Source organism: Tachypleus tridentatus, chromosome 6 (assembly GCF_004210375.1).
Source record: "Tachypleus tridentatus isolate NWPU-2018 chromosome 6, ASM421037v1, whole genome shotgun sequence".
NCBI classification, from domain to species: Eukaryota; Metazoa; Arthropoda; class Merostomata; order Xiphosura; family Limulidae; genus Tachypleus; species Tachypleus tridentatus.
The window spans coordinates 10,820,310-10,841,037 of NC_134830.1; the positions used below are offsets into that span (position 1 = coordinate 10,820,310).

Below are 20,728 nucleotides of genomic sequence, written 5' to 3' on the forward strand. Positions count from 1 at the left end.
AGTGATCAAATAATGTGTTGTTGTTCCAATGGAGAGAGTAATTTTGCAGGCAGAAGCACTCTTCTTTACTGAGAAATAAATCAATGAGTTTGCGCTTTTTAACTTAGACCTAGAACAATTCAATTGTTATATTTATTTTTTGTCATTTCTTACAATTTTAACTAACAAAAATTAAGAGGCTGTGATATACATAGAACAGCGAGTATGTTGGTCATTCTGATGCTCATGAAATTTACTTGATTAATCATTTCAATATATCATTTGATTCTGTGTTAATAGTTAACATATATACACAGCCTCTTACCTCTGATTTCTTTTCTGCCATTTTATTGTTATGAAAGTTGTTGTAGAAACATGATCAGGTTAAAAACCAGTCACCATTTGAACAACAAGTGACAACTGTAATTTGTTTATGAAAACAAACTTTTAAATAACAAGCTACACAACCAAGTTTTTCAAGTCCACTGAAGTTGAAACTTAAACTTTACGTTCTTCACAAGTTCGAAGTAGTGGATCTTTTTCACTTTGGTTCTCATATCCATAGGGTTTGTCAGGGTTGTCACCATAGACTATCTGAAAGGCTGTAAAAAAAAAAGAGAAAAAAAATACAGATCTGTTACAATGTTCTTTTGTTATCTATTAATTTAGGATATTAGTGATGAATAAAGGTCAATAAATTAAAACCAATAAAACAACTATAATTTCTTCCCTAAGACTGGTTGGTTTAAAACGAATAAACAATTACTTGTACATATTTATTAACTAACTTTTATGTTTGAAAAATGTGGTCAGGTTATACACAAATTTACCTCCATTAAACTCTAATACCACACTCAACTATATTTCACTGAATTTCTGTCTGAACTAAGAGAAAAATCTTTATAGCACGTGTAATAAATGTCAAGAATACACAGTACTAATAAGAACTACTTTTCGACTGGAAATAAAAATAAAGAATATACTTGAAAGTTTGAAAACCACTCAAAACATCATAAAACAATTTTTTTTTGCTATCCGTAATATTAATGTACACATCACTGTAATTCCCGAAGAAGTAAGTTTGTTTCATATTTATGTGAGATAAAAATGTATACCATACTGTAATGAAAGTGACAGTAGGGCATTTGGTATCCATTTCATTAAAAAGTTTTCTACTGTTTTCATTTTCAACCACAGAATTATTATGAAATATAAAATATAGAATATTTGAAATATAACTCTGTAAGATGTAATGCTAAGCAAAGTGTATCGATGTATACTGCAATGCTATTACACTAAAAAGATGGACAGTCTCTTGTGTTGTTTCAATGCCAGTGTTGTTACATTTTTTATCTGATATTGTGGTATTTTCAGCTAAAACCATTTCTCCGAAAAACTAAATCAGATAGGCCCTCTATATAACACGAAGTTTGGCAAGATATATTGCAAAGTAATACTGAGTGCCTTTACAGAAAACTGAGTTTGTGCTACAAAATAAACTAAACACAATATTTAATATACACTGAAATAACTTTTATTCGTACAATACAAAATAACTGTGTGCGTGTGTGAAGTTCTGTTTTTGAAATGATGGATAGTTGCTTTTATTGAAGAGATGGATAGATCAGGCTGGTTACATTCTCTCAAGAATTAGTTCCAGGTTGACCATATGACTAAATATAATATTCCAGAATGACTGAACTGAATATGTAACATAAAATTACCCAGAGTTCCCAGTGTTACCCATTTGATTGGTTATTCCCATTAAAAAGTAAAGGTTGTAATTTTGAGACATCTTGATCTTAGCTGAATATGTAACATAAATTACCCACAGTTTCCAGTGTTACCCATTTGATTGGTTATTCCCATTAAACAGTAAAGGTTGTAATTTTGAGACATCTTGATCTCAGCTGAATATTAACATAAAATTACCCAGAGTTCCTAGTGTTATCCATTCGATTAATTATTCCTATTTAAAAGTAAAGGAGGCTGTAATCTTGAGACATCCTGATCTTAGCTGAATATGTAACATAAATTACCCAGAGTTCCCAGTGTTACCCATTTGATTGGTTATTCCCATTAAAAAGTAAAGGTTGCAATCTTGAGAATCCTGATCTTAGATGAATATGTAACATATAATTACCCAGAGTTCCTAGTGTTACCCATTTGATTGGTTATTCATATTTAAAAGTAAAGGTTGCAATCTTGAGACATCCTGATCTCAGCTGAATATGTAACATACATTGCCCACAGTTCCCAGTGTTATCCATTTGATTGGGTATTCCCATTAAAAAGTAAAGGTTGTAATCTTCAGACATCCTGATCTCAACTGAATATGTAACATAAATTACCCAGAGTTCCCAGTGTTACCCATTTGATTGGTTATTCCCATTAAAAAGTAAAGGTTGTAATCTTGAGACATCCTGATCTTAGCTGAATACTCAACAGCCATACCATCCATATATTTTGAAGGATGCATAAGAAGAAAAGTAGGCAGGATTAAAACAACTTAATGTTCTTCTTGTCCACATGTCATGTGAAAACTGCATGTTTTCATGCCTAAAGATGACCTTAGAAGGTCAAAACATTGTTTTGTAGTTTATTTTAATCAAAGTTTTAATACCCATACCAGCTGTCTGGATAACACATTTTTACTTCAAGTGGGTTTCTCATCATCAGAATTTACCCAAATTCGAAGTGCATTTTATATTTCAATGCTAGTAGCATGGAGTTTTTATATGTTTTATCACTACTACGAAGACATTTTTGTTAAATTCTGTTCTGCTATCAAGAAATATTTTATATTGCAACACTAAGAACAGACACCATATCATGAGTTGTACGTGTCAGTTATATTGTAACTGGTATGATGAATTTTTATATTTTGATACTTATAATGTCATGATGTATTTGGTTTAACTATCAGTTTAAGTTCTTCAATTTTATCAACTCTGTTGTGTTGAAACTCAATTATTCCCGACTTACCTTCTTTTTTTACCTTTGTTTTCAACTGCACTGGAATCATCGTTAATAGCACTACAGCACTGAAAATAGTAATTCCTCCAACACCATAACAAAGTGTATTTTTGTAGAACCAAGTGCAGTTATTACACATCAGTCTAAAAGATTAAACATAGGAGAATTATAACGTATCTTATTAATTCACATAATCAAAGAAACACAACAAGCCTTCACTATCCCAAAAGCTCTAAGATTTGTTAGAGAGACACCAACCATTCTAACCTTACATATTTCTTTGATTCTCATTATCATATATGATCAAAATATACATATTGAAACATGAAAACTCATATCTAAAATAATCTTATTTTACAAATCATGAACAATTCCATTAAAATATTTCCTTGTGCAATGTAAATACACCAACAAGTGACATAAACATTCCCACAAGGATCTAATCATTTAAAGTGTAAAAGTTTTCATAAGAATATTATCTTTGGCAACACAATGACAAATGTGTATCATTTAATCTGGGAGGCTCATTCATTTTACCTGCTGCAAATAAACTTGAATTATTGTAACGATTACTCTTATTGAGTGGGTACTTTCTGAGTGTTTACATAATAGAAGAATGCAATGTTCATTCCACTTAATGATAAGAAAGGCATTTTATATTTCCAACTGTAAGTTTTAAATTTCTACAACATAGTTATACATCACAGACTAACTTCACAAATAATGCTAAAAAGTCATTACTTGCTAATATCTAATGCATCTACAATACTTTTCATATCTCTGTTAGTTCACTAAAAACAAACTGAAACTTTACACTTCCCAGTTGACTATATCTCTCATGATCACAATAGTTTACCTTAGGTCTGGATCAACTTTATGCTTTGTTCTACGTTGGGTTGGATGTTTTAATTATCTTGCACTTCCATTCTTTTTAACATTGGAAGTTTAACATCTAGTGGTATGTCGTGTATTGCACAAGGATTTCTTGATCTCGTATAATAATAATAAAAATAAAAAAACTGTTCAAATCTAAAGATAGTCTAACATTACATGTGTTTCTGAATGAAGTCTATTCCTAATATGTATCCTTCCTCAATGTCAATCATCATTACATCAATTTGTGTGGAGAAGTTTCCCACAGTGAGAATGACCCCCCACTTTCCTCTTGTTGGAACCTCATGCATGTCAGAACTGATACAAGCAGTTTCCCAACCTTCATTATCAGAGAAGATCAAATAATGGCAACTGTTGAACCAGTATTAATCAAGATATTTTGAGAATTTCCATAAATTAATCCATTAATTTGGGAACTGGTTTCTTTAGATAACAAATTTCTTAATTTAATTACAACAAATGGAATTTTCTTGACTGACTTTCACTTTTTGAGTTCAGCTAATTTCTGTTGCCAAAGGTCTGATTAGCCCTCCTTTTCCTTTGGTGTGGAGAGTTTCTGTGGTTCATTCTTAGGGTATCATCTCATGGGTTTATTATCATACTAATAGATGCTATTGAAACAATTCAGTGGTAATTTCCCTAAAATTAGTGAGGAATGAATATAAAATGGGCATTTAATCTAATCCTTTGGAATAGTGTACAAGCTGTGATGGTGTACAAGCTGTGAAATTCTCTTCCAAAAATAAATACTTTTATTCTTATTGGTGTTTTTCACTGCCCATTCAGTACAGGTTAACGGATTAATGTTAATATTGATATGAAATATTAAGGAATTGCAAAAAAAATTAATAATTTTCTTGTAATGTACCTTTGAAAATAAACAATTTAATACACTTATTTTTTCTACATGTAACAGTTCAGGAGATACAGAATATGATAGACAGATATATAAACACACAATTGGCTGTTAGATACAAAGATATTGGTCTGTCACAGTTTCATCAGTATTGTCCATGATTTTAATATAAAAAATGGCAGTTTATTCTTAAGTTGCAAATAAAATGATACAAAAAATGTAATTTGCCCTTCTTATTAATACAAGAAAATATATAGTAAGTGATCAATCACTTAAATCATTTATTCTACCTACCTTTATATAAAATGTACGAGATATCAAATTTAGATGTAAATGTGTAATTGTCACTTTTCCTATTTTTTATATATTTAAGAAGTAGAGGAATTCGATGGTTATTCATCCAAGATCAGATTAGAAAGTTATGATATTATAAACAAGTAAGAATATGGAGCACCACATTGTGAATCAATTAAAACATGAAATATTATTATGGCAAAAGTCAAGAAAAGATGGAAAATTGTTATTTATAACAAGAAACAACATAATGAAAACAGTAAGCACAATACTTGCAAGGTAAGTTGCTAATTGCCAGCCTCAGATGATAGAGAAGTTGGGAAATAATCTGAGTTCGAATCCCTGTCACACCAAACATGCTCGCCCTCTCAGCATGTGCACGTTTTACTGACATCACAACAGTTTAAGTTTCAACATTAAATGTTCCTTATAACGCCATTTTAGTGTCCTTCAGGAATATAAGGATTATAATTTCTACTATAATACGGAGGCTATTTTAAAATGATTAGCGTCACTATGTCTGGTCATGCTCTATCTGACGACTGTGCATATTGATAATAGCCTTCTGATGTGGTATACATTGCAAAATACTCAATCATACGGCAATCATTTCCAAAGTTCACTGGTCCCACTTCCAGGTTTTCCATAAGTTATACAGTGAATGTAGATTATGGTTTTCCAGCACCTGCTTCAGCAGTGTGATTATACAAAACCCCTTGTGTGTTGACTTTACCAACATGTCTTTGTATGGAACAGTGTGAACACCCATCCCAGCTGCTTTAAGGTATGATACAGTTGAAGGAGTAAGTCGTAGAAGTAACTTCTGCATATGCGATTTCTGTCACTTTTCTAAATGGAGATCATTCTTGAATATGGTGTGTACTGTTATTTTTGACATTTGTTATAAGACTTTGCTTTCCATGGATGGTTAATATTTGTTCCATGTTTCTTTTTTGAATGGTCCTGGTGCTCCAAGTTCATAAATATTCCTTTGTTTTCGAAAGGCGCCGAGTGCATGTTCTTGTCATGGAAGTTGTAAATACCAGACCTGAACACATCTTTGTCATCTGAATGTATCAATATTTTCGCCTGCAACATATGCTAACTGAAAGATTATAGTTTAGATGGCATCACACTACCTACGAAAAGGCAAAAAAAAAAAAATGCCAAAATACATTTGCAATTGATGTTGTTGTACTGCGATTTCACATTGGTTGTGGTACTCACGTGATATTCTGATTTGTATATTCAAAATAAACTTAATATAACTCAACACTCTGTTTACTAATTTTCTGTACTATACTGTATGATATTTTCTGAGCCATACTAAAGTTGTTTATTACAAGAAGAATTGGTTTTGGTTTGTTCTGAATTTCACGCACAGCTACTCAAGGGCTATCTGCGCTAGTCGCCCCTAATTTAACAGTGTACGGCTAGAGGGAAGGCAGCTAGTCATCATCACCCACCGTGAACTCTTAGGCTACTCTTTTACCAACGAATGGTGGGATTGGCCGTTACATTATAACGCTCCCACGGCTGAAAGGGCGAGCATGTTTGGTGCGACGGGGATTCGAACCCGCGACCCTCAGATTACGAGTCGAGTGTCTTATCCACCTGGCCATGCCATGTAATTGAGTATAAGATTGTAGAGGGCGTGTTTAGATGTTGGATTGTATTTATTAATATTGGTATGAAGGTATTCCTTTGTATTGGGTTATCTTGGGCTTGAGTTCAGATTACAATATTTCATTGATATCAAACTAACAATTTGGAAGAACAATTGTTATTTCTTTAGAATCCTTCAGTTCGTTATACACATTTACAAGTTTTAATTTTTCCGTTTTCATTGTTTATTATCAAGTAATTTACAAGAATCAGTACTTTTTTGATTATTTAAATTTAATAACTTTTAAAAAGTATTCACTTTCTTGGTCCTTCGTGGTTTTCTTGTATTGAACTTCCTGTCGTCAATAGCTTTAAGTTATCTCATTTTTTTCTGTTCTTGTTTTCCTTGTGGTTTAGATTCCAGACATGATTTTTTTGGTTGATTAATTTTTCTTGGTGCTAATTTTAAAACAACTTAAGCTTGAGATTTCGAAAACATTGAAAAAACTAAAATTAATAATAATTATCAAACTGTAGTACAATAGAAAAAAAAATCGTTATACAAAAATCAAATCGCGGAAAGAATCAAAGCTCCGCATACAGGTACTGAATGGTTAAAAGCAGGATTGTAACTGATTTGGCTTTGATAAGAAATGATACTGCACACACGACTGGGGTTAGTTGTTGATTTTTGGTATGACAATGAATTTATGTTGCAAGTTATTCAAAGTAAAGATGATTTTGAAAAGTAACGTTGTTCGTGGTCGCCTGGGCTTGTCAGATACTTATCAAAAACAAAATAATATTTTATTTCAAAGTGGAGTTGTCTAGTAAAATATTATTTATAGAAATGTAAAGAACAACATAGGTAAAGACAACGCTGCCAAACAACTGTTAGGTTTCCACACTGTAAGAAACCGGTTTGACTGCATCGTGATTGAGTAAAAGGTTCAAGGATAAAGGGATCAGACTACATCAAGATAACTGTAAATCTTATACATGTGAGTGAGCGCAAATACGTAGTAACGACTCACTGAAGGTCTTCATTTTCTTCAAACAATCACTTAGTGTCATTCTGAACTTGTTAGATAATTATAAAATAATTAAATAAAAGAGATATTAATTTAATAGTTAGCATAAAGAATCACCAAAACAATTTTAAGACGATTTCAAAAGATACTGAAGCTACAAATTTATATGCAAAAACGGCTCGTTTGGGCTGAGAAAACACTTTACATAGAAGAGCGAACAACTATATTAATATAATAAATAAAATTATATATTCAAACATCTAATACCGCCCTCTACATTTCGACACACAGTTATACAACCCCCTTTCAAACATGTGGTCAGCTTCCGGTCAGTTACCTCTTTCTTTGTGAACCTGACGATGACCGAAGAAGGTCGAAACGTTGTTCGCTCTTCTATGTAAAGTGTTTTCTCAGCCCAAACGAGCCGTTTTTGCATATAAATTTCTCAACAAGTGGGTTTCTCGACATCACTGAAGCTACAAAAGGCTACTAGTACATCATGAAAATACTAAGCTGTAACGTGTGTGATGAGTTGTTTAACTTCTCACTGTGACTAACATGGCACACATTGATACTGACTGTAATGTGTGTGATAAGTTGTTTAACTTGTCACTGTGACTAACATGGTCAACATTTATACTAATTGTAATGTATGTGATAAGTTGTTTAACTTGTCACAGTGATTAACATGGCACACATTGATACTGACTGTAATGTGTGTGATAAGTTGTTTAACTTCTCACGGTGACTAACATGGTCCACATTTATACTAATTGTAATGTATGTGATAAGTTGTTTAACTTGTCACTGTGACTAACATGGTCAACATTTATACTAATTGTAATGTATGTGATAAGTTGTTTAACTTGTCACAGTGATTAACATGACACACATATATACTGACTATAATGTGTGTGATAAGTTGTTTAACTTGTCACAGTGACTAACATGGTCCACATTGATACTGACTGTAATGTGTGTGATAAGTTGTTTAACTTGTCACAGTGACTAACATGGTCCACATTGATACTGACTGTAATGTATGTGATAAGTTGTTTAACTTGTCACAGTGACTAACATGGTACACATTGATACTGACTGTAATGTATGTGATAAGTTGTTTAACTTGTCAGAGTGACTACCATGGTCCACATTGATACTGACTGTAATGTGTGTGATAAGTTGTTTAACTTGTCACAGTGACTAACATGGCACACATTAATACTGACTGTAATGTATGTGATAAGTTGTTTAACTTGTCACAGTGACTAACATGGCACACATTGATACTGACTGTAATGTATGTGATAAGTTGTTTAACTTGTCACAGTGACTAACATGACACACATTGATACTGACTGTAATGTATGTGATAAGTTGTTTAACTTGTCACAGTGACTAACATGGTACACATTGATACTGATTGTAATGTATGTGATAAGTTGTTTAACTTGTTACAGTGACTAACATGGCACACATTGATACTGACTGTAATGTATGTAATAAGTTGTTTAACTTGTCACAGTGACTAACAATGGTACACATTGATACTGACTGTAACGTATGTGATAAGTTGTTTGACTTGTCACAGTGACTAACATGGTCCACATTGATACTGACTGTAATGTATGTGATAAGTTGTTTAACTTGTCACAGTGACTAACATGGTCCACATTGATACTGACTGTAATGTATGTGATAAGTTGTTTAACTTGTCACAGTGACTAACATGGTCCACATTGATACTGACTGTAATGTATGTGATAAGTTGTTTAACTTGTCACAGTGACTAACAATGGCACTTGTCACAGTGACTAACATGGCACACATTGATACTGACTGTAATGTATGTGATAAGTTGTTTAACTTGTCACAGTGACTAACATGGCACACATTGATACTGACTGTAATGTATGTGATAAGTTGTTTAACTTGTCACAGTGACTAACATGGCACACATTGATACTGACTGTAATGTATGTGATAAGTTATTTAACTTGTCACAGTGACTAACAATGGCACACATTGATACTGATTGTAATGTATGTGATAAGTTGTTTAACTTGTCACAGTGACTAACATGGCACACATTGATACTGATTGTAATGTATGTGATAAGTTGTTTGACTTGTCACAGTGACTAACATGGCACACATTGATACTAATTGTAATGTATGTGATAAGTTGTTTAACTTGTCACAGTGACTAACATGGCACACATTGATACTGATTGTAATGTATGTGATAAGTTGTTTAACTTGTCACAGTGACTAACATGACACACATTGATACTAATTGTAATGTATGTGATAAGTTGTTTAACTTGTCAGAGTGACTAACATGACACACATTGATACTGACTGTAATGCATATGATGATTTGTCTAGCTTACTATAATATCTAACATTATAAAGATTTTGGTTGTACAGTAGGTTATAACCTTTTAACTTGTTACAATGCTTAACATCTTATAGAAAGTTTTTATTGCAATGTATGCAGTGAATTGTTTAACTTTTTATGATAATTAAATTATGTACGAGATTGTTATTGTAACGTGCGAAAGAAAATAAATCTGTTATATATGTGTAATCATTAGACTGTTGGTCCACTTTGTAATGTCGAATAATAAATTAGGCACAATGTCATAATATTATTCACATACCTAAATTAATTTAAGCCACTATATAACGACTTAGATTACTGAAAAACCCTATAATTCTTATATAGACATCACTATTATAGGAGGTCTAACTGCTCGTCTGTGGTTCGCCTGACCCAAGTTGTGCTGATGTGCCCTAAACGGGAAAAAATGTAGTTCCCACCAAAGGGTGCGGGCAGTCGATGAATGCATTAGTTCTCAATGTTACAAATGATATTTTCGATTTTAACATCAGTGAAAAAGAGATGGTAATCTTCAATGTGCGTGTACAGTAACTAATCAGTTATTCTGCTGTATAATATTGAATAATAAATTAGGTGCAATATTGCTCACACACCTAAATTAAATATATTCAATCCAAAAAAGACTGTAAAACAAAAAACGAAATTGCAGTGTTATTGTATAAATTCTGGTTGTATTTAATTATTTAGTTTTCTTTGGAAACTAACATTTTATAGGTAGATTTTGACGTATTTTATGTGGAGGTTATATCCAGTTTAATGAACCTCATTTTTCTATGTTATTTATTCAAAAACGAGCGTGGGTTAGGCTCGCGATAAAGCTTTGGATTTTGTACCTGGAAAACAGATTAACTTGGTACACACAATACGACAGAATTTCTCCTACAGCGGAAGATGTGTATGTATTATAAGAGTGATAATTAACCGCTAATTATAGGTATTTTAATAATAGTGTTCTGCTTATTGGTTTTTCCTTTGATAAGTTATTCAAAGTTAAATGTATTTTTAAGTGTCCATTTTTTAACTGAAAAACGTTAAAAAACTTTCTCCCCTAAGTATGATTTATAGTTCCTAAAAATATATCTACTGAAAAACTTATGACAAACGTCTAGCAGTCAAACAAACTGTAGGGTTTTCCTTCCGTTGACTTTTTTCTGTAGTAATATTTTAGTTGCTAACTATTTACCATCCATTCTAAAAATACAAATATGAAACCAATCAACGAAACATCTTCCTATGAATGTAAACTTTTTATTATAATATGACATTATAGAAAGAAGTGCAAAGCAAATATAGGGAGCTTGATTAAAATGGTGATCTTTAACCATTGTGTGAACTTCTTTACATGGATCTCACCATGTCCACAATTATATGTTTTTATAAATAAACCCCAAATAATCGCGCACAGATTTAACTTTGTAATTTATCACTCATTTAAAACTTAACACTACCACCACTCACACCATTTGAATGTTATAAAACAGTCAAAGATGCACACCTGTTGTGTGATGAAACTTTCAAGGACTTTTCTTGCAGAAATATTAGTTGATTTGTGACTAATACATTTCACACATCCTACCGTAATCATCTGCACGTGGTGCAAACTAAACGTGACGGGAAAGCAGTATCACTCTATATATTCCGCAAAACGGAAGTAAAGGGGAACACATGAAGATGTTCACACAATTTCATATGCAGTTATTTTCATTGACAAATGCAATTTACCCCTACCCTTTCAGTTATTGACAACAACGTCTTGGCTGTTGCGTAAAACGATTGCTTCCCAAAAAATATATAACAAATAAAAGACCTCCATTTAAAGAACATTTGGTTAAATTCTGTGTTCAAACCGTACAAGTAAGTTCATTGCACCTTATTTACAATAAATCGGGATATTTCAAATGAATATTTTCTAAACGCAAATTATTGCCCTTAATTGTCTTATTCCATAAATAACTATTTCCGTTTCATTAACTTTATGTTTTTAGTACCCAGTTTTATTGTCATTGAAGAAATTTTTGAGCCGTGTTTGATTTTAATTATACCATTTCTCAACATCCAAACGCAATGTTATGATGTTCTCTAGGAGAAATGCTAATCAAGTATTAAACTTGTACAAATGAAGGTTTAAAATCGAATTTCAAAAGTTATTTATGTGTTACGTGTTTGTGTGAGGGTAAAACTAGAGTGGGCTTATCTGTTGTGTCAACCGCAGAGAATCGAACTCCGGATTTTGTTGTTGTAAGACCATAGACTTATCACTATCCTGCAAGAGAACATTTCTATTGTGCATAGTTGAATAAAATAATGACAAAAATTATAAAAGTAAAAGCAACCATCTGTTATTACAAATCACTCAACTTTGAGTATTCTGTGGATAAAAAAAATAACAAAAACGTTTAGAACAGCTGATTTATTGATTGAACATTGTTTTGAGGTTAAATTAAATATCACAATGTGTGAACTTCTTTTCCAAGTAATAATTACCTTTTGAAGATTAAAAGATTAAAATAAATTCCATACACACACAAAAGAATAAATAGAAAACAAAATCATTCTTTATTAAACATTTTGTTACACACTTTATAATTACACAACTACGTGATCGAGAAAAGTCATACTAATTTAAATAACTATTTCATCTATAAACAGACTTTAGGTTTATCAGCCTCCTCCTCCCCTCACAGCTGATCCTTTCCTGTCCTACTTTTGAAGTGAATATGTTGACGAAATTTGATTTTTTATGTTTTCATTTGTCTTACCACAATTATCTATATTTACGGGTTTTTTAAAAATAAGTTTTCTACATGATCGAGAAAAGTCATACTAATTTAAATAACTATTTAATCTATAAACATACTTTAGGTTTATCAGCCTCCTCCTCCCCTCATAGCTGATCCTTTCCTCTCCTACTTTTGAAGTGAATATGTTTACGAAATTTGATTTTTTATGTTTTCATTTGTCTTACCACAATTATGTATATTTACGGGTTTTTTAAAAATAAGTTTTCTACATGATTGAGAAAAGTCATACTAATTTAAATAACTATTTAATCTATAAACATACTTTAGGTTTATCAGCCTCCTCCTCCCCTCATAGCTGATCCTTTCCTCTCCTACTTTTGAACTGAATATGTTTACGAAATTTGATTTTTTATGTTTTCATTTGTCTTACCACAATTATCTATATTTACGGGTTTTTTAAAAATAAGTTTTCTACATGATTGAGAAAAGTCATACTAATTTAAATAACTATTTAATCTATAAACATACTTTAGGTTTATCAGCCTCCTCCTCCCCTCATAGCTGATCCTTTCCTCTCCTACTTTTGAACTGAATATGTTGACGAAATTTGATTTTTTATGTTTTCATTTGTCTTACCACAATTATCTATATTTACGGGTTTTTTAAAAATAAGTTTTCTACATGATCGAGAAAAGTCATACTAATTTAAATAACTATTTAATCTATAAACATACTTTAGGTTTATCAGCCTCCTCCTCCCCTCATAGCTGATCCTTTCCTCTCCTACTTTTGAAGTGAATATGTTTACGAAATTTGATTGTTTATGTTTTCATTTGTCTTACCACAATTATCTATATTTACGGGTTTTTTAAAAATAAGTTTTCTACATGATCGAGAAAAGTCATACTAATTTAAATAACTATTTAATCTATAAACATACTTTAGGTTTATCAGCCTCCTCCTCCCCTCATAGCTGATCCTTTCCTCTCCTACTTTTGAACTGAATATGTTGACGAAATTTGATTTTTTATGTTTTCATTTGTCTTACCACAATTATCTATATTCTACGGTTTTTTTAAAATAAGTTTTTTTTACGTGCGTAAAAAATTTGACAACTCACACAAAGGCAAAACGGTCTTTATTTTTCATAAGCAAATTATATATTTAACACAAAAGTCATATGCAATGATACTTTAGAAACCGACTGGAACAAACCTGTCAACCACCTTGAACACGTTTGTATAAAGCTCAAGACACTCAAAACCACTTCAATGAAAAAACGCCAAAAATCAATGTTTCAAGACCGGAAAGAAGACCTTGGTTCTCATACCAACAGACAACAATAAACTATGCCTGCTGTGGAAAGGACTTTTTCATGTGCAGAAAGTAGCCAACAGAATGGATTATGAGGTGAAAGTGTATGGAAAACCCAGATATAACATGCCAATCTCTTTCAAAGGTACTTCAAGAGGAAAGAAAACATGGCGGGTGTAGCTATCGAGGCACTGTTGGATATGTCTCGTGTATTTTTTAAAATAAAGAATCACAAGAATGATAACTTTAATGACGATTAAGAAATACTAGACCTAAGACTACTGGAAAGAAATGAGAAAAGGAATCAAACATAAATGAAGAACTGGCTTGTTTTATATTGTGCAAGCAGAGAGACAGTAATAGCAGGTTTACTTATGTAACTGCTTGAGAATCATCTGAGGTGTAGTTCAATTGTGATGCATTGACCTTATTCTAATATTCAGAGTGTTTTTCGAAGCTCCCACTGAGTATTGTTAAAGATTACCTTATAGTTTGTAGAAAAATAAAATATAGGTGCTCAGCTAAGAAATTTATAGATGGACATATGAACAACTGGTTACTGTATGGAGAAAATCACTGAAAATGAAAATAAAACAAAGTTGGCGAAATATATATTTAGTGTGCTTCTAAATTTAACCATAACTAATATGTAGTGAAGATTATTCAATTGTTATAATGAAAGAAAATAAATACTGTATAAATAGAAAAGAGAAAAATAATTTCTTCAAATGGAGTTCTACAGTAATCAAACTCGCCTGTGCGAAATGTTTCACAAAATATAATTATTTAAATCTTTGAATATATCTGTAGTTGCCCATATGGTAGTGTAGGTGAAGTTATCACTGACTATTATAATGACAGAGATTAATTTTATTTTTAGTCAAATGGTGTTCTAAACTAAATTGACTAGCCCGTGTGGAATTTAACGAAAAACAAATATTTAAAGCCTGCAATACAACGGAGATCGAAAAATGTAAAAACAATTGTATAGACATTTTAATTGTTTTGAATACTATTTTAAATAAGTGGATTGTATTGTCAGTTTATTGTTGAAATTTGTAGCCAACAGTTCATATACACCTATTGTGAAAAATCGCGACCGATGTAAAACGTGACCATCGTTAGCCAGCTGAGATTACACAGTTGTGTATGATCGTGAAAGACAAACAGCAGAAGTGGGCCTATACATACATAACTGTTGTTGTGGTTAGACAGAATGTAGAGATTACCATTATGCCATATTTATTTTGATAAATGGATGGAGAAGGATTAGCAACTTCATCTTTACTTAAAGATGGTGAACTACGAAGATTTGTTAAATAACAAGTAGTAGTAGGAAAAATAAAGAAAATAAGAGTATGGAAAGAATGGAACACAACGTGAAATCACCTACATATCACAACAAAGGTGGAACAACGAATGAAAATGGATACAGGACCAACCAATCCAACCTGCCCAAATTTTATGAAGAATGATAACATGGATGCTTTCCTGGAAGGACACGAAATATTCGTCCAAATTAGAAACTGGGATAAAGGTGGCTGTACAATCTGTCTCAGCCCATTTCTCACGTAAAAACGATTTTAAATATATCTAGGTATGACGTCAGAAAATACCATGGACTATGAGAAGTCACATGTGATGTTAATAAAACACAATGAACTCACCGACGAAGGAACTCACAAGAAATTCAATCTAAACACTGGAGAAACTATACTTCACTTTGTGACACGTTGTTGGCGACACTTCACAAGAGCACCGCATATATCTTAAATTATTTATTCAATTGTAAATGTTTTAATCATTACTACCACAATCTTCCTTTAAGGTAAGTGGTCGAAAAGTGGATCTTATTTATATAGTAATACACTTAAAATATTTTTATTGTACGGAGAATAATTCAGCTTTTTATCCCATGGCTATTTATCGTAAATTATAGCGCACTTGACATTTCACTCTAATTTCATCATTAAATGTTCGTTTATAGTTAAGTCATTGCACAGTAATCCCTGTTATCGTCACGATTCAATATTGTGAATTGTTCACACACGAAATATTTTATCTTATTCTAATAAATTACAGCTTTCACCTACAGTAAATTCATAACTTATTGTTATTATTTCCGGATTTTAACTCATGAACACATCGTATGGTAAACGTTTTCTCTCACTGATACAATTATAACACCACTTTTAGCGAACTTACGAAAAAGTAATTGATTCTACGTGTATCATTACAAGATCACTGATAATCTCTTATTACAGTAAATGTTATTCATTGTTATCATTATACACATACAATACAATGTTAATTTGAAGTGAAGCATTTGCTTTTTGAAAACATTGAAGTGAATTATTTTCAGTGCGAAAATAGAATATTTTACAACCAATTATAACAAACCCTTTCCTAAGTCACTATTTTAGTTTTCTTTCTTGTCATAGCTACCTATATTAAACTTATCGTATAGTAAATATTTCACCTTACTTGTTCACTCTGCGTCCAGTGAATTGGTGGCACTGCAAATATACCGTGTTTCTCCGAAAATAAGACAGGGCTTATATTAATTTTCACTCCAAAATATGACACTAGGGCTTATTTTCGGGGGGTGTCTTGTCTTATTTTGATATATTAAAAAAATGAAGTTACAAAGTAAAAATTATAAGACCTCTAAATAAATAGAAATTACGAAAAACATTCAGAAACTCATTAACAGGAATTTATTCAAAAACTATCATATCATCATCCTCTGGAATGTCTTGCAAATCATCTGTTTTTAAAATTCCTGTTGAGTTTTCACTTAACTCAATTTCTTGTAGAATTTTATATAATAATAAACTATTATTAAACTAACTGATTAATACTTAAACTAATTAACTAACTATTAAACTAATTAATAAATTATTATTTTTTTATTTCTTTCCTGTTCCTGCCACTCTTAACTAGGGCTTATTTTAAGGGTAGGGCTTATTATCGGAGAAACACGGTATTAACATAATACTGATTTCTACCATAACCGATACTATTGACAGCATAGAAGATGTTTCACGTGATGTTTTCATTATATATTTACCAATACTTATATTAACTAACTATTAAACTAATTAATAAATTAATTTTTTTTATTTCTTTCCTCTTCCTGCCACTCTTAACTAGGGCTTATTTTAAGGGTAGGGCTTATATTAAAACTATCCCCAAAAATCACACTAGGTCTTATTCTATGGGTAGGTCTTATTATCGGAGAAACACGGTATTAATATAAACCGATTTCTACCATAACCGATACTATTGACAGCATAGAAGATGTTTCACGTGATGTTTTCATGATATATTTACCAATACTGAAATCGTTTCAAAGTAAATGTTTACCTTAATAGTTTATTTTAAAATTATATCTAATTAACTCACTGCACAACAAATGTTTCCTTTTTTATCCTTAAACATTTAATTATAAAACTCATGAGACACTGCAGTAAACCTTTTCAAAATGTTATCATTATAATTTTCCTTTCAGCGAGATTATCTCACAGTAAATATTTTACCAATTAAATGTTCCAATATGTTATTTTTTTCCCAATTTCTCTTTTCATCATATAGTAAGCATTACTTTACAGTTATAAAAAGCTATTTATAATGAAATTATCAAACTGATTCAATTCATTGGTATCTCGGTGTGTTTAGTTGTTGCCAACTTATTTCAAAATATTTATCTCGTTGTTGTTAATATGCAATTTCGTAAAACCGAATAATCCAAATATTTCACCTTATATCATAATTACTTCTATTCACAACACCGAAAGTGTCTCTTCATTTGAAAGTGAGCCTCATGGTTACTGTTATCCACTTAATTATAATACTTAACATATTGCTAATTCTTTACCTCAACGTTATTCGTATAATTTATATATCACAAGTTCGTCACACAGTAAATGTTTAAACTTGCTTTCTCGTTATCATTACTTAATTAATGGATTTCATAATCTTTAATTAGCTCGTAGTTAAAATATCGGGCAAAAAAGGGTTTCATCTCATTGTCTATCTAATATTCAGTTCTAATGACAAAATCGCAAAGTTAGATACATTTAATTATAAAATACTCTCAAATGCTTTTCATTATTCTGACCATTTTGAAATTACTTCGAGAAATCTTTTCGCACCAAATGTTTAACATGACTACTATTACAATTTTAACTTAGATTGAAATACTTAGTAAACAATTATCTTTAAACTCTCTGTTATGTTTAACGTCACTATTACATTATTTACAAGTACATTCCACTGCCATGTTCTTTTATTCTTATCATTCAAGGATACTTATAGCATATATAGTAAACCAATTTTCCTTCTTAATGTAATTGTGATTAAATTTAATCAAATGATCCCGCATTAAAATACTGTTTTGATTATTATTTATTACAAATCGTTGCAATGTGTTTAGCGTCAATGTTTCCATGTCTCTTTTCTTAATAGAAAACATCTTTTAAATCAAAGATTTTACGTTATTCACCTATTATCATACAAGCACCATGGATTTTCATCAATATCTATAAAGTTAATGTTAGACCAACAGCAGAGTAGACATTTAACCAGCCACCTTTTTACAATTGGAAGAATACTTATGACGAACATATGAAGTCTTTGAAAAGACCATATTAAAAGGATTTTATTCTAAGAATTCCAATTTAAAACCCGATCTTCACAGTAGTTTCGTTTTTTCGCAGCGATTTCGCCAAAGAGAAAAAGTGATTAACATTTACTCCTCTTCCAGAAATTACTACAACATGAAAGTGAAGCTCATTACAACTACTGCAACAAATACATAATTAGCACGAGTGTTTTTCTTAAATCTTCCCCACACTAAACTTTTTGAAATAAAAAAAAAAAAAACCAACAGATGATAAAACTAACATCACATATTACTATCCGGATGTTTACTCAAAAATTTACGTTTATCATAACAATAAATTTAGAGTTATCCTATTTGCATCTACACGATAATTCTTCAGCGCTATTTTTTTTTAATAAGAATATGAAATTACAGTATACCCTCACCTGTTCGCGGGTTAGGCTCTTAAACCTATCGCACCTTATGCCGGTATAACGTCATAAAAGTGAATGCTAGGTAAACCGGGTTTTTGTAGGTCATAGAGACTAAAAGCGCTTTTCGAGGGTATGTCTGTATTTACTCTCTCAAGCAGTTTTATCGATTGCAGTCTTTATCGAACAATTATTACCGAATTGTACTGTACTGTATTATTATTACCTGAACTGTGCGTACTGTATTTATCTGTCAAAGTTTGCCTTTAAATTTGTTCCACTTTCTGTCAATTCTTATTCATGTGTTGTCCGCATAGAAAATGGCTTTACGATACAGTATGGGTAACTATACTATGCGGTGTTACTGTCCTCCTGTACCTACGTTTCTTTTTGATTAAAATATTGTTGCAGTACAAAATTAAAATGTGTTTACATTATCATTACTACATTATTACTGTATTAATGAGTAAGAGTGTCTTTAGAAAGTGACTGGGAAGCATTCAGTACCGTATATAATCTCATACATAGAAGTTTTAAAACTGCATCCAATATTCGCTGTTTTTCGCTATTTCTTTTTTTTCGTTCTTTAACCCCCCCAAATAGCGAGGGAATATTGTATATCAAACTGATATTTCACCAGTGTTATCTTAAAATTTCCCATTCATCGTTGCCGTTACGACGCCTCTGGTTGTTCTTCTAATCTCCGTAGTTCTCCTCTACCTTCCGTTCAAAACCCGCTTATAGTGTCGTTCTAACGTACTTTTCAGAACACTCTCAAGTTGCCAACTACGTCACGAGGCACGAAAAAACGCCTTAAATAGCACTCATGGGCCTTTTCACTGTATTCTAGTGCAACAAATAGAGAATATAGCTCTCATATTCTGACGCAAAGTTTTAACTTTCAGATCTTTATTAAGCACCAAACGTATTTAAGAGTAATAAACATTTGTTTTTATAAAAGATTAAAGGAAAATTGTGTAACATGCTTAACGAAAAGTCAAAAGAACATTCTAGAAATTTTGCGGAAGTGCACAACCATATAACACCTATTATGTAACCTTTATATTGCGATATAATATCCCGTAGCGCCATCTAGTATCTCGAATATTGTTTTCAATAACAAAAAGAAATATCCTGATGCATTACAGCCCCATCTATCAGAAAGAATATTATTTATAAAAATATAAAAAGGAAAATCCTGAAGTATTAACAAAGTTTAAGTTTTCCCGATATACAAGTCCAAACTATTTAAAAGTTGTATTTTAAACAATTTAAAGTTATAATTAAATATATTAAAATCTAGTTGATTGTAAACTTGTTTAGACCTTGCCCTACGTGTTCAAAGTTACGGACAAAGCTATTTCAAATATTTGATGAATTTAAAAATTATAACCAAAACTCAATCAACGAGAAAATAAACATATTTTTTAAATTTAAGTTTACTCGATAAAATCGGAAAAAAGCAATATTACTTGTGTGCTTATTTCGGAAATATAGCTCATTATGACAAAAATCACACAAAGTTCACACTTCTTCGTTAGAAGTGCTTGTAATAATTCACCATATGACTATACAAACTAATCCACAACTCGCAATGATTT

General features: G+C 31.4%; 2 long non-coding RNA genes across 3 annotated transcripts; one reads left to right on the forward strand and one right to left on the reverse strand.

Moving 5' to 3' along the window:
• Positions 1-226: 226 nt before the first annotated feature.
• On the reverse strand, positions 227-7,008 carry LOC143251927 (uncharacterized). Of its 2 annotated transcripts, none has more exons than XR_013028714.1 (3): positions 6,924-7,008; positions 2,965-3,098; positions 227-581 (listed from the first exon to the last, which is right to left on the reverse strand). It is a non-coding gene; the product is annotated as an uncharacterized LOC143251927 (long non-coding RNA). The 2 variants fall into 2 exon arrangements; XR_013028713.1 differs by lacking the exon at positions 6,924-7,008 and adding an exon at positions 5,276-5,384 and having other exon boundaries at positions 228-581.
• Positions 7,009-19,366: 12,358 nt separating this feature from the next.
• LOC143251928 (uncharacterized) lies at positions 19,367-19,913 on the forward strand. Its single transcript, XR_013028715.1, has 2 exons — positions 19,367-19,684; positions 19,735-19,913. It is a non-coding gene; the product is annotated as an uncharacterized LOC143251928 (long non-coding RNA).
• The last annotated feature ends 815 nt before the right edge of the window (positions 19,914-20,728 follow it).